General features: G+C 34.5%; 1 protein-coding gene across 1 annotated transcript in view; it reads left to right on the forward strand.

Annotated features, from left to right (window-relative positions):
• The first annotated feature begins 9,127 nt into the window (after positions 1–9,127).
• The window catches only part of LOC144972658 (uncharacterized), an 11,918-nt gene continuing 5,675 nt past the window's right edge, over positions 9,128–15,370 (forward strand). The window contains exon 1 of the mRNA XM_078914138.1: positions 9,128–9,429. The gene's annotated coding sequence lies outside the window, so the exon portion shown is untranslated. The remainder of the gene's footprint in view (positions 9,430–15,370) is intronic.

Raw genomic sequence — 15,370 nt, forward strand, 5'->3', positions numbered from 1 at the left:
AAAAGGTGTCATTTGAAGTATAATATACAAGAAAAGAAAATGCCAAATGAAAATGCCAAATGCCAAATGATTTTTCTAATGCCAAACGGTTTTCAAAAATGCCAGATTTTTGGAATCTGGCATTTAAAATGCCAAACTGGCAACCCTGACTTTCACTTTGAACGGAAATGGAACGGAGCAACAACTCGTTTCGCTCTAGATAGGGGAAGCAATTCAAGTAATTCTTCTGTACTTATTTCATGGATTGGTTCATGGTCTGGTAATCCAAACTGTTATGGGCCTAATGTTGAAATGAAAATTTACACTCTCAAACCCACGCAAAATATTGTCCATTACAACAATGCTAAACCAAGCTTATATCTATAGTTTTACCAAATTTTCTTATCGACCGTCCGATTGACTTGCGTGAAACTTTGATTTTGTCTTAGATTATTAAAAAAGAAAGGCATTTTTTCACTGTAAAATATGTGGACCAATTGTTCAGCAATTTTTCCACAACAACGTTTTTCATCAAAAACGAAATTTAAAAAAAAAACAACAACAAAAAAAAAAGAACAAAAGAAATAACACCAACCCCCCCCCCCCCCCCCCAAAAAAAAAATAAAAAAAAAAAAATAATAAAAAACAAAAACAAAAACAACAACAAACAACAAAACAAACAAAAGCACAAACAAAATAAATCAACAACAAAAACAAACAAACAAAAAATTATACCCCCCCCCCCTTAAAAATAACCATTAAAAAACACCAACAAAACAAACAAAACAAAAACATTTTGAATGTAAAAGATAGGCTTCATCCAAGGCTAACACATGTGTGCCGTCTTAATCTCAAATCGACAAAAATTTGAATCCTATGCCTCTACTCATTTGCCCCCCCCCCCCCCCCCCCCCAATAATGTTTTTTAAAAACATTAAAAATTAGAGGACGCATTTAAAAAACCGAATGAACAGTGTATAATTATCCGGACGATAACACACTATCCTACTGCCATAAAGATTTTTAAAGTCTATTTGAAGATCTTGAGCATTAATAGGCCAATCCAGACAAGTTTCAGGCTCTGGCTGTTGTTAAAGAACGCAGAATAAGTCCCCACTATTTAAGATTGATTCAGTAACAATACCATGTGAAGACACAGTGAAGTTACTTGGAATTGATATTGACTACCAATTAAAATTTGACTTTCACGTCAAGGAAATATAATATGCAGGAAGGCCTATCAACCAAACGCGTTAAAAAGAATAGGAAGACAGCTCTCTAAACTAAATAAACTAACAATTTTCATACATTTATCTTATCAAAATTTAACTTATGTCCACTTATTTGGCACTTCTGCTCAAGAGAAAATACTAAGAAAATGGAAAAAATTCAAGAACGTGCTCTCAGAATCAGTGACTTTAACGGCACTTACGAAGACTCATTAATAAAGGCTAAAGTTATTCCCCTTTAAATCAAGCGAATGCAAATTATGGCAATAGAAACAGTAAAAATTCTTCACAAATTATCCCCAAATGTCTAGAAAATCTAGTAACTTTTAAAGAAAGAAAATATGATTTTAGGTACACCAATACTGTTAATGTCCCAAACATCAAAACAGCCCATTTCGGTAAACGGTCCTTTCGTTATGCCGCTGCAGTTTCGTGGAATACCTAATCGGCCAGAGCACATGAGAAAGGAGACAGATTTGAATAGGTTTGAGAGTCTCTTATGACAAAAGCGGCAGCTTCTCAGACTGGTTCAGATATTTTTTCTGCTCCCTTAAGTATATTTGATATTCATATTTATTGAGTGAGACATGTCAATTTTTATGTATAATATATAGTAATTTTTTATGTGTGAAGTATTTTTTTCTTCTTTTAAATTATTAGGTCGATGAAAAGCCTTAAAGGGCTTACTGATTTTAAATCAGATTTTATTAAGAAAATATACATCATTATTATTTTTTTCTCTTAAAATTATTACTTTTATATTTGGTTGTCACTGTTTATTAATTGTTGTTATGTATAAACGATGTATGCATGATATGTGCTTTTACCGACAATATAATGTATTCATTCATTCATTCATTCATTCATTCATTCATTCATTCATTCATTCATTCAAGCGGTAACTGCAAGTCAAATTCGACATTATTGATAACAATACTATTCAACAAGATAAAATAACAACCATTTCTGAATCAGATGATATTAGTCATGAAACAATTTTCATTGACTTTCATATTTTACTGACCCTTTACATATACATAATTAAAATCAATGATACATTTGATACATTCGATGGTTTTTAATATCTTGCGTGCCCTCCTTTCCGTTCAAGACAAGTATCGCTCGACTTCTCATGGGCTCGTTTTCAGGAACGAGGATCAGATTTAGTTATTTACTAGTCTAATAAATGACTTGCTAATCTAAATCCTAAACGGAGAAAGTGGCTAAAAAAATTCGGTTTTCATGAACGATTTCTAGTCTCGGACTGGCGCTAGTCTATTGCCTAGAAGTGGACGTTGTAAGGACGGTGACTAATTCGGCTGTTTTTGGCTGGTAACATCCCGCTCTCTAGTACATTATGGCATGTAAGATACCTGCCTTCATACTGTCAACGAAAATATTTCCAAAGAGGAAATTAGCAACACATCCGGTATAAATGACATTTCGTTCTTTATATTTTAACTTACTTTTGTCATGATGAATCAAATCACATGATATTGGCTTTGGACTGCTAGAGTACAATGGTGTTCATGGTCTATATTTAGGACAATGAAAGTTTCAATAAAACTATAAACAAAACAAAACAAACAAACAAACAAACAAACAAACAAAAAAACAACAAAAAACAACAAAAAAAAAAAAACAAACAACAAAACAAAACAAAACAAAAACAAATAAACAAACAAAAGAGGGAATCACAATATTTCAGTTAGTTACAATGCGAGCAGAATGCCACTATACTTTCAAATAATTTTTTTTGGGCCCGTTTTCATGAACGCGGACTAGCGCTTAGTCTCTGACTATCTCTGACTTTAGTCAAGGACTTGAAAAAATCGGATTTTATGTGAACTGACTAAACAAGTCCGGGACTAAAACCACGGCACTTCGGACTAAGTTTCAGTCATTTGCCGAAGCAAGACTTCATTATTTAGTCTGAGTCTAGTTACTATGTGACGTCATAACGTCAACAAGATAGCAGCTATTTTTAGATTGAGTGCGCTTCGCTTCGGAAAGAAAATACGTCGGTTCGAATGACAGAGGCAATAAGTGTCCTGTTGCCACTGACACTGGCTTTAAAAAAAAATATAAGATAAGTGCAGATCGCCGAAAGTACTCATTAATTTTTGTGAGTAAAAACAAACAAACAAAAAAAAAAAAACAAAAAAAAACAAACAAACAAACAAAAAAAACTGAATCTATCGGTTCGGAGTTGACTCTCAATGAGAGTGATCAAGAGACTGCGAAATCGAAGGGTTTGCGTCAAAGAACAACCAAAAAAATAAATATTAGAAAGTATAGTGGAGACAAAAGTTATTCTGTTGACATTGCAATTGACTGAAATGATGTGATTAATCAGAACACACTTTCTCTTTTTTGTAATTATTTGTTGTCTTGGTTCATTTTCTTTGAGTTTCAAACTCGGTAATCGGTTGTCTCGATGAAACTGCCATTGTTCTAAATATAGAATTGACAGTCGACGATTGACATCATTGCAGTCTATAACAGTCAGCAGTCAATATCACGTGTGGTACTAATTTTCAGTTTGAAAATCTTTTGCGTTGTAAGTATGAATGCGTGTCTATCTTTCCTATCTTCATGTAGTAGAGAGGTGATGTTGCCCGCACAAAATAGTTGAATTAGTCACCGTCCTTACAACGCCCACTTCTAGGCAAGTGACTAGCTAGTCCGAGACTAGAAAGTATTAATGAAATCCGCTTTTTAGACACTTACTTCGCTTGGCCTTAAGACTAGCTAGTCATTTACTAGACTAGTAAATTACTAAATCTAGTCCTCGTTCATGAAAACGGGCCCTGGAAGCAAAATCAGTCAGTCAGGTGGAACTGATGAATCAAGAAAGCGCGCCAGGCAATATTAAGACCAATATGGAAAGCTTCCAGCATATCCACAAGCACCAAGCTTTAAATATTTAACACTAATGTTAAAGCCGTCCTGCTCTATGGGTCAGAGACTTGGCGAACAACCGTGACCACATCAGCCAAGATACAAACTCTTGTCAGTCGCTGTCTTCGACAAATACTCAAGTTGAAATGGTTTGACAAAGTGCCAAACGTTGACCTTTTTACAAGAACAAACCAAATGCAAATGGATGTCCAGGTCAGGCGCAGAAAGTGGCGATGGATTGGCCATGCCCTGCGGAAGGAGCCTTGTAATACAACCAAGCAGGTTCTCAAATGGAACCCGCAGGGCAAAAGGAAACAGGGTCGTCCAAAACAGACTTGGAGGAGAAGCCTTCACCAAGATTTGTGCGTCTCCAATCTTACCTGGAGTGAGGCAAAGGTCTGTGTCAAGGACAGAAGAAGATGGAAGAGTGCTGTTGAGGAGCCAAGAGACATAAGTCAAGTAAGTCAAGTAATCTTTCAAAGGCGAAATTCAATCTTACTTAGGCCTAAAACAAGATCACCATGTAGCTGTCTAGCCTAGATAATTTTAACAGCTTTCGTTTTTGATTGCGATACAGTGCAAACCGCTTGGACTTTCATAATCGGCATAGACCAATCAAGACCACATAATGTTTATTGATGTAATTCTAATAATGGCAATATAAAGAAGCTCTCCAATTGTTTGTCTACAATTTTTATTTCCGTTTTTTGATAACATAATTTAGTATATTTACGCCAAAGCATGATGACAGAGGAGAATAAGTAATCGTATATACATATATAATGAACTGCGAACACCCCCGTTAAGAAAAAAAAAAAAAAAAAAAAAAAAAAAAAAAAAAAAAAAAACAGCCCACGAAGACACAAAAGACACGTTCCACCATAATTTACAACGCACGATAAAATCTCAATAAATCGGCAATAAAAGAAAAGGAACCATTGCATCACTATCCTATCTCCCATTACTAATTTGCTGTGCCTCCAGACGATCGAAGTAGAGAAGTATAACATACTACCATATACTAACGAAAGAGTGAAAATGGAGAACAATACAGACAATGGACGTTTTGGGTACAAACGCTTCGTTAGCACAACAATACACTAATAAACGTGGAAAACAAATAAAATAAAATGCAAAATAACTTGTATCGTCTGTACTCAATGCTGGTTGAAGTTTGAATGAAACGTTAGCGTGGCGTGGGTAGTGGGTAGGGTGTCCCAAGGGTGTGATCGGGAAGATAAGAGAGGTCAGCGTGTGAAGTAACAGGAACTTACTAGAAATAATGGAATAGACACTATAGAATTGTAATATTGGGAGAAGTAGTAGTAATAGAATAAATAGTAGAAGTAGTAGTTATAATAATAATGATGATAATAATAATAATAATAATAATAATAATAATAATAATAATAGTAGTAGTAGTAGTAGTAGTAGTAGTAGTAGCAGTAGTAGTAGTAGTAGTAGTAGAGAAATAATAGTAGTAGTAGAAGTAGCAATAGAAGTAGTAGTAGTAGTGGTTGTAGTAGTAGTAGTAGTAGTAGTAGTAGTAGTAGTAGTAGTAGTAGTAGTAGTAGTAGTAGTAGTAGTAGTAGTAGTAGTAGTAGTAGTAGTAGTAGTAGTAGAGAGTTGTTGTGGAACAGTATGGGGGGGGGGGGGGGGGTGGGCGAGGTGAAAAAGTCACAGAGATGCAAAAAAAAACAAAAAACATGAGCGGTCGGGTATCGATGTGAGAGTAAAGTTGAGTACATAGATATATAGATAGATAGATACGATAGGATAGATATACATACACACACTCACTCACACACACACACACACACACACACACATATATATATATATATATATATATATATATATTGGATTTCTTGAATAGAAAAAAAATCACACAAAGTCCGATTAAACAGTTTTACGCTCAGAATAAGAAGTAGAAATTTTTAAAGTAAAAAATCTTCACCGACAGATCTTTCCAATTAACCGGGTGGTCCGATAAAGCGGCAATCCAATTACCGGCTTCAACTGTATCAGAATAACTTGTGATGAAAAATAATTTTGACATGGGCGATATGATAAATCATTACTTAAATTGATGAGTAATCACATAATTATTGATAGAAATAGTATCTTCGTAATGATATAGCAAGCGTATTTTTATTATTATCTAATAATGTCTTCAGTCGACGTGTTCATATATGCAGGCCTGACATCCGAACCCACTTATGAGCCTAGTTTAATATTGTTGTAATGGACAATACTTTGCGTAATTTTTCAGATTTCCATTACAACAATGAGTCCATAAGGAATTGGGTTACCAGACCTGCAAATAAGTGCATGTCGTCTTCAGTTCAACGCATGACTGATCATTTAATTCAGAAATCTGCTGTGCCCTAAACAAATTAAAACAAGGAACAAAAAAAAAAAAAAAAATACAAACAAAACAACAAAAAACACACGCGTTTCTTTTACGTCAAAATTGTGATCCATCGCCTAAAGCGGTTGTAGTTATTCAGAGCCGTTAAGCCCACGGAGTTGGATTTTATCTCGTTTTCTTTAGCGTTAGACGGACAATAGCAATTGCTACCCTTTGGATAGGACGCCAGTCTATCGCAAAGCACTTTCTACCAGATCTATTAGACCCAGCTATCCAATCATTGCTGGGTGGACAGGGGAGTCGGGGAAAAAATCTCTACTCCACCCGGTATCGATCTCGGTCCCTTTGCGTGTGAGGCAAATGCTCTACCAACTGAGCTATCGGGACTCCCTACCCCAAAGCACTACTATATCGGGTCAATTTAAATACTAGAAATTGAAAGTGTAGTAAAAAGTAGAATAATTCGGTTTATTTTATAACACAATTTATTGAGAACAATGGATTTAGTGGGTTTTTTTTTAAATAGCAAAAACTAAAACCTCACTTTTCTAGACATACAAGCGTTTGAGGCGAAAGGTCACAATTTTCATCTCGATAGAAAATGCTCCCTGGTCTGACAAAAAACAATCTCAGTTATTGACTTTCTGACATATCTTAAGCTTAATCTTCGCGCAAAGTCTCAGATTTGAGAGTTTATGCCAAGATGAGAGTCATTTTAATCGATCGAAATTTGAAGGGCGAGTTTCTGGCCAAGTATTCAATAGGTGTTATTCCAGAGTAGGTCAGATTTAGGATGCCTAAAAGACTTATACTGTATGAAATGGAATTTTGGTTCATGAGACCTTAAGGTTGAATAGTTAACGCACCATAAAGCGCAATATGACAACGGTGAAACCACGGAAGTACTATGTACCTATAATTTCTTTTAAAGTAATGGTAACAAAATGTGAAATAATATTGCCTTAAAACATTATTATGTCGAGGTGACAAAAATATGAAACTATGGTTAATTTTCGTGTTTTATATTATTGTGGAAAACAAATCTTATAGTTTCGTCAACTGACATACACACATACATACACACACACACACACGCACGCACACACACAAATACACACATAAACACACACACACACACAAACACAAATTAAAAAGAAATCCCCATAATAATATCATTTTCATTTTTAAAACCCCTTTTTGCATCTGATTTACCACGCCCTGATACTGTAAAGAGAGGATGAGTCACAAATGAGAGAAAGACAGTAGTGAAAATAAGAAAGGCTTCTAATACTGCATTGTCGGGTAAAGGGAATGAGGAAATCTTATTCAGTCCACAATCTTCATGGTTATTGAACTAAACAATGACAATGTGTTATGGTGGAAACAGTGGTAATGTCTATTTATAGAAGTTGGGAATCTGAGATGTCACCAGATCCATACCACGTGAAGTCACATGCCACTATGTCATTGAAGAACAGTGACAGGTTGGTTTTCTTGGACAGCCGGTCCATGTATATCACAACTTAAGATTCGCAACGCCCGATTATAAGGAGAGAAACAAATATTATTTAACTGTATAAATTATATAGTGACAGAATTTAATCGATAGGACTATACTCGAATCATCAAAATAACTATACAGAAGAGGGTTACGTTAAGGTATTTTACAATCTTTTTGATTGATAACACACACACACAACCACACACACACACACATAATACACATATAGACTATACACATACATCCATACACATACACACACAAACACACATACACATGTCATATAAACTGTGGATGAATGATTATGAAAAACTATGATTTATGTATAAATTATGCATACATATATATACAAATCTATTTTTATGACTCTCTGTCTGTCTGTGTATCTTTATGATATCATAGTTGCACTATAGTCCCGAGGCGCTGCCATCTCTCTCTCTCTCTCTCTCTCTCTCTCTCTCTCTCTCTCTCTCTCTCTCCCTCTCTCTCCCTCTCTCTCTCAAACAAACAAACACACACACACACACACTCCCACATATACACATTCTCTTCATCTCTCTCTCTCTCTCTCTCTCTCTTCTCTCTCTCTCTCTCTCTCTCTCTCTCTCTCTCTCTCTCTTGTCTTTCTATGTCTCTATGTCAACTAATATTCGTTCCTAATACATATCCAACCCATTCTTCTTCTTCCCCCCCCCCCCCCCCCCATCTCTCTGTAAATGTGTGTGAGTGTGTGTGCGTCTGTGTGTGTTTGTGTGTGCGTGTATTGGGAGGGTTTGAGATAGCGATACACGGAGATAATATTATGTTACATTATGATATTATATAGTTTCCTACATATGAAGTACCGTTGTTGGTAATTATCAGCCGTTATAGTAATAATAGTGATGTTGATATAATTTATGCGTAGATCATCAATACTAAATTTCCATAAATTGAAAAACAAAAGGCTTGCTTGTATGATGTTTTTTGTTTGTTTGCTTTTTTTGGGAAGTGGGGGGGGGGGGGGGGGGGGGTTGAGCTCGTGGTGTGTATGCGAGTATGTGTGTGTTTGTGTGTGTGTAGTCACGAATTCTTATTGTCATTTATTTCAAAACTTCGGTAAATTGCACCAAATTGTAATTCAAAGGTGTTGCGACTATATAGAGTAGACCGCCATTACCCTACAATTTCACAATGTTGACTTGGACTAGGCTATACTTATAATATGATAAACAGGAGTGTAGTACATAATATGTGCTTTAAGATATTTATTGGTGTGTCGTTACTTTATCAATACAACGATAAAGACTCCTTGTATGACGGATATTAATACGTAGTCAAATAGATAATACACTGGTGATTAGGATAGACATTGGATTGGCTATTTAAGAAATCTTGATTGTTCTCGTTGGATTTTAAAATATAAATTCAGTTTTGGAATTATAAAACTTCATCTTTGGATAAATCTAGTAAGTTATTATTTTCTATTCGTTTTGATGAAAAAATAATTGTAATATCATCCCGTGTCGTCATGTCTCTTCTCACATGTTCAGTATTCCTGTTGGTTAGGGACTCCTTTGTAAAGCGCTTTGAGCACGTTAAGTAGGCATTGCGATTTATAAAAGCTCGCGGTATAAAAAAATGCTTATCATTCATTCATTGTATCTCCCAAATTTGATTATTGATATATTATGTATATACAAAAGTATCGATGGTTCAGACGACGGCGACGACGACGACGATAATTGGTAGTCTGTAGTGCTACCCCTGGTGCAACTGTTGGTGATGATAAGGGTTGTTGTTCTGATGGCGATGATAGTAGTGGTAATGATGGTGATGATGGTGATGATGATGGTGGTGATGATGATGGTGATGATGGTGTTGGTAGTTGGTGGTGGTAGTGGTAATGATGATGATGATGATGATGATGATGATGATGATGATGATGATGATGATGATGATGATGATGTTAGTGGTGGTGGTGATGGTGATGGTCGTTGGTGGTGGTAGTGATAATAATGATGATGATGGTGATAATGATGATGATGATGATGATGATGATGATGATGATGATGATGATGAAGATGATGCTGATGATGACGATGGTGATGATAATGATAATGATGATGATGATGGTGGTAGTGGTAGTGGTAATGATGATGATGATGATGATGATGATGATGATGATGATGATGATGATGGTGATGATGATGACGATGATGATAATGATGATGATGATGATGATGATGATGAAGATGATGATGATGATGATGATGATGATGATGATGATGATGATGATGATGATGATGATGATGATGATCTTATAGTGATTGTGGTTTTAATAGTCATGTTTATATCTAATAACGGCGACGAAGTTGATTAAGAGATAACAATGGTGGCTTTGATTGTTGGTGATAGCGACGATGATGACGATGGTGGTTTAAAGGGATGGTGCTGGTAATGGTGGTAAGGTGGCAGTGTTGGTGGTTATACAGGTAGCTGTGTGTTATTTTCTTGACATAATATTGGCTGATTTCTTATTGGTGATCAGAGGTTGGCAGCTCACTTTAAATTCATTGTGAGAATTCTATTTCTCAGAATCCGAAATATGTGGTTTCCTACCATAATGTGTTATAAGAATTTTTTTTTTTAATTGAGATATTTTTTCACCCGCAGCTCTTAAGAAAGCTGACAAACGATATCCAGAGGACGTCAAACAAAAATGGGAAGAAATAAAAATAAAAATGAGTAGGCTTTCTAAGGGCAGTATAATCAATAAGAGATAAACCAGCGAACTCGTCTCTTCTAGAAAATTTATGGAATAGAGTAAACACAATTAATCTTAAAATAAGACTTAAACAATTTCAAGTTTAACCAACATATATATTCTAGGCCATAAGGCGAACACGAGAAAACAAATTAAATGTGTTCTACGGATAAAAATAAAGTCCTCAGGATGACCTTTCCAATAGGAATTCTCGATTATAGACTTGCAAAAATGTATAGAGATCCTTAAGAAATCACGGATTTGAAACGTTTTGACTACTTGGGTCATCTTACTCTTTCGATACATAAACTTAAAGTGTTCAAGATAAAATAAAAAAGGAGGTTTTTGTTATAATATATTGGTTTCAGATACGTCGGCATAACGAGATTTCATTGTATGGATAAGACCTTTCAATGTGACGTCAATCGCTATTATCATCATACCTTGCCTGAGATGTAACTACACACATTCTGCCTTCTGTGTCTCCGTGATATCAATAGTTGATAGCACGATGTATGATTACTGATTACGCACAATGAATTGGGAGAGATGATTGCTTAGGCAATGCCCGACTGACCCAGCTTTGGATCGAAAGAGCTTTTGCTATAGTGTAATTCCCACTCAATGTGTTCAAAACGCGTTACAAGGGGTCTCAACCCAACAGCAACAATACATGGATGACATGACGCCTGATTAGAGCTGGTAATATATATATATATATATATATATATATATATATATATATATATATATATATATATTACCAGCTCTAATATATATAAAATACATAAATAAATAAGGACGCTCACTGATCGTCGACTGATGTATCACATGACCAAAAAAGCGGCAATGTGGAATCGAATAATGAGGCTGACATAAAATTTAGAATATACTATCGCTAGTAGTTTTAAAGTTCTCTGGCTCATGATATTTAAATCGATCATACCCCAGACCGTTGAGGGAAATTACGCCCCCCCCCCCCCCCCCTCCCCCCCCCCCTCCCCTCGTGCTCACCTTGGAGTCCTTAGGAGGTTCTATGTTAGATTTACCGGATATTGTATTTCGACCAAACATGAACTTGCGAGAGATCAGTGTCATACTAACAAATCCTGTTAATGTAAAACAATAGTGTGGCTATTTCACGCTGCGCACGGCTACTTGGATGAGCTTTAGTTTCGATGGGTCCATTAATGAAATTGCAAGTTAAATTTTATTCATTATAATTGCATTGTCCTCTCAGATGTGACCACCGAGTTGGCCTTAGATCTATCCCGATAAAAAAAAATTGCTACAATTGTAACTTTCCTTATCACTTCAGAGCTACCGGGATACAATCCCAATTCCATGGGCCTCAAGGAGCACCACATACGATTACAACGACAAACTCAAGTGTGCCACTGTGGCTATTTATCATGATATTAGTTCTTTTTATAAATAGATAAAATAGAAATAGCCAGCCGCAAACGTTTTAACAATTTTGGCCATTAAACTCGTCCTTTAAATGATAATAATATTATTAATAATGATAATAATAATAATAATAATAATAATAATAATAATAATAATAATAATAATAATAATAATAATAATAATAATAATGATGATGATGATGATAATAATAATAATAATAATAATAATAATAATAATAATAATAATAATAATAATAATAATAATAATGATTATGATGATGATGATGTTGTTGTTGATGATGATGATGATGATGATGATGATGATGATGATGATGATGATGATGATGATGATGATGATGATGATGATGATGATGATAATGATGGTGATGGTGATAATAATAATAATAATAATAATAATAATATAATAATAATAATAATAATAATAATAATAATAATAATGATGATGATGATGATGATGATGATGATGATGTTGATGATGATTATGCTGATGATGATGATGATGATGATGATGATGATGATGATGATATAATTAGCTATTATATTATTTGTGTATATTTGTGATGATGCTGATGATGATGATGGTGATGATGATGGTGATGGTGATAATAAATAATAATAATAATAATAATAATAATAATAATAATAATAATAATAATAATAATGATGTTGATGGTGATGATAATGATGATGATGATGATGATGATACTGATAATGATGATGATGATAATAATATTAACAATAATAATGATCATAATCTATTATTATTATTATCATTATTATTATTATTATTATTATTATTATTATTATTATTATTATTATTATTATTATTATTATTATTATTATTATTATTATTATTATTATTATTATTAACGGGACATTTTACATTCTTTTGTATACATCCTTTCCTTAAAATCCGTTTACGTCAAGAGGAATTTTACTGCTTTTAAAATTTTTATATATTATTGCTTTTTTACTTTTATATTGTCAAATATTTCCACCTTGTTATGGAATGTCAAGAATTCTACAAATGTCTCCATGTTTTTATTATAGCATTTGGATTTTTATTTATTCTGTGTCAGCAGGGGGATTCTTACTGTGTCTTCTATCCCCCTATATCTGTTTTCCAAACTTGCTTTCTGTCTTTGTCTTGGGATGAATTTACTTGGTTTTGTCCTGGCCCTGGCCGGATACCCTAGCTAGGATGGAAACAGTCAAATGTATAGTAAGTTTTGGGAGATGATATTGTTTTCCTTGTAAATCATCTCTCTGTTATGCACTGTATTATGTTTTGTTTAGATATTATATATGATTTGTAAATATTTGAGTGTATCCCTCTTAGCGTGGAGTTGTGCTTGTGTTTGGATGAGACTGTTAGGTGATCTCAAACTAAGCACTTTGATAGTGTGCTCTTGGAATCTACATCTGTTTCCTATTTGAACCAATTCCCCTTTGGCTTTCTTTTTCTTGGCTGCTTTAATTGTAATTCTATAACTTCTATAACTATTACTGGCGCTGATATGTCCTGAATGTGTTGCATGTGCCGTAAAACCCTTAAAAACAAACAAACAAACATTCTGTGTCAGCCTGACGATAGGTATTTTTAAGACCCGGCCAATTTACATTTATTTTTCAATCGCACACATCGTGGACGAAAAGGTAAACGACTAATAAACACTTGGATAACCACGCCTCCCGACCAGTCGTCATAATATAAACAATGGCACTGATAGGTAAAGAGGGTAAACTGCACAGGTTTTGCTATCGATGGGATGTATCTAAATACAATACCCATTGCTCTACCGCTTGATCAATAGAACCAACACAGAAAACTAGATGTCAGTTTAAAACTTTAAAACATGATCAAGAAAATCGTATGATAACTAGTCTCCTCTTTTGGCGGTATAAAAACAATAACAATGATCAGAGAGAGGTCGATATCATTCAAGCTATTTTATAATTAGCTATTATATTATATGTGTATATAGGTAGAATGAAGTTGACGTCACTCGGGTCTTTGTTATTATTATTATTTTTTTTTTTGCCAACCGCATTTATGAGTAATTCTCATTGAACTTTATCAACCAGACTTTTAGGTTACACATAGTCTTGTGTGTTGGTTCGTTACATTTCCGTATGGCAATGTCATGAGTTTCTTAGCCAAGCTTTTTCTATCTAAAAACAACCAACTATGATTAACGACGACGTGTGAAGGTGTGACACAAATTCCATACTTTGATTGGTCACACAAGTTGGGCGACGACCATTAACGCCTTCCCTTCGCCCCCCCCCCCCTCCCTCTTTCCTACATTAAACAGTGAACATTTTTATGATAATAATAAATTTGATTTTAATCTTTTCAATGAAAACAAACATCTATGCAGGTGACCAATCATCAATGCAAGTCGTTACTGGTCATAGGCCTGCTCCCGTTGTCACACGCCTCGCCCCCTCCCACTCGGTCAAAAATAAAACAGATACCTATTACCGGGTCGTCGGCGATAAATCATGTTTTACATAATATAGGTCTCCTGAACTCACGTTTAGTCAATAACAAAATAATTTTCATTCAAGATTTAATTTTTGAAAAAGACTGTGATATTCTTATAATTACAGAAACTTGATTGACATGTCAACCTAATAGTTAATAATAGAAAGAAAGAGAGGAAGAGAGAGAGAGAGAGAGAGAGAGAGAGAGAGAGAGAGAGAGAGAGAGAGAGAGAGAGAGAGAATAAGTAGGAGTGAAATATCTGTTCAATCTTACAGTTATCGTTTAACGTTATAACAAGTGTAACTAAATGACAAATTGCCATATTTATGGACAATAAAGATCTATTATTATTATTATTATTATTATTATTATTATTATTATTATTATTATTATTATTAATAGAAACCAAGTGGATACAATGCTTTTTATGCAAATAGGCAAATTGGAAACCGAGGAGAAGTTTTGATCGTATTTAAATCTTCACTGTGTTTAACTGAAGTGAAACCAGTCACATTCAGGACATTTAAACATTTGGAAGTTATTTTAAAAATCAATCATATAGTATACAGAATTATTGACCTTTATCGTCCGCCAAATTCCCAAAAACATACTGAGGTCCCCTTTCTTTGGAAGCTTGACAAGATGTCTTTCTTTCCAAACATTTGGGAAAACCTCGTTATTCCAGATTCTTTCAAAAGTGGGTGAAGGACCTCAGCATTTCTTTC

Source organism: Berghia stephanieae, chromosome 5, assembly GCF_034508935.2.
Source record: "Berghia stephanieae isolate SIO BIC M18660-M18661 chromosome 5, UCSD_Bste_1.3, whole genome shotgun sequence".
Lineage (NCBI taxonomy): Eukaryota > Metazoa > Mollusca > Gastropoda > Nudibranchia > Aeolidiidae > Berghia > Berghia stephanieae.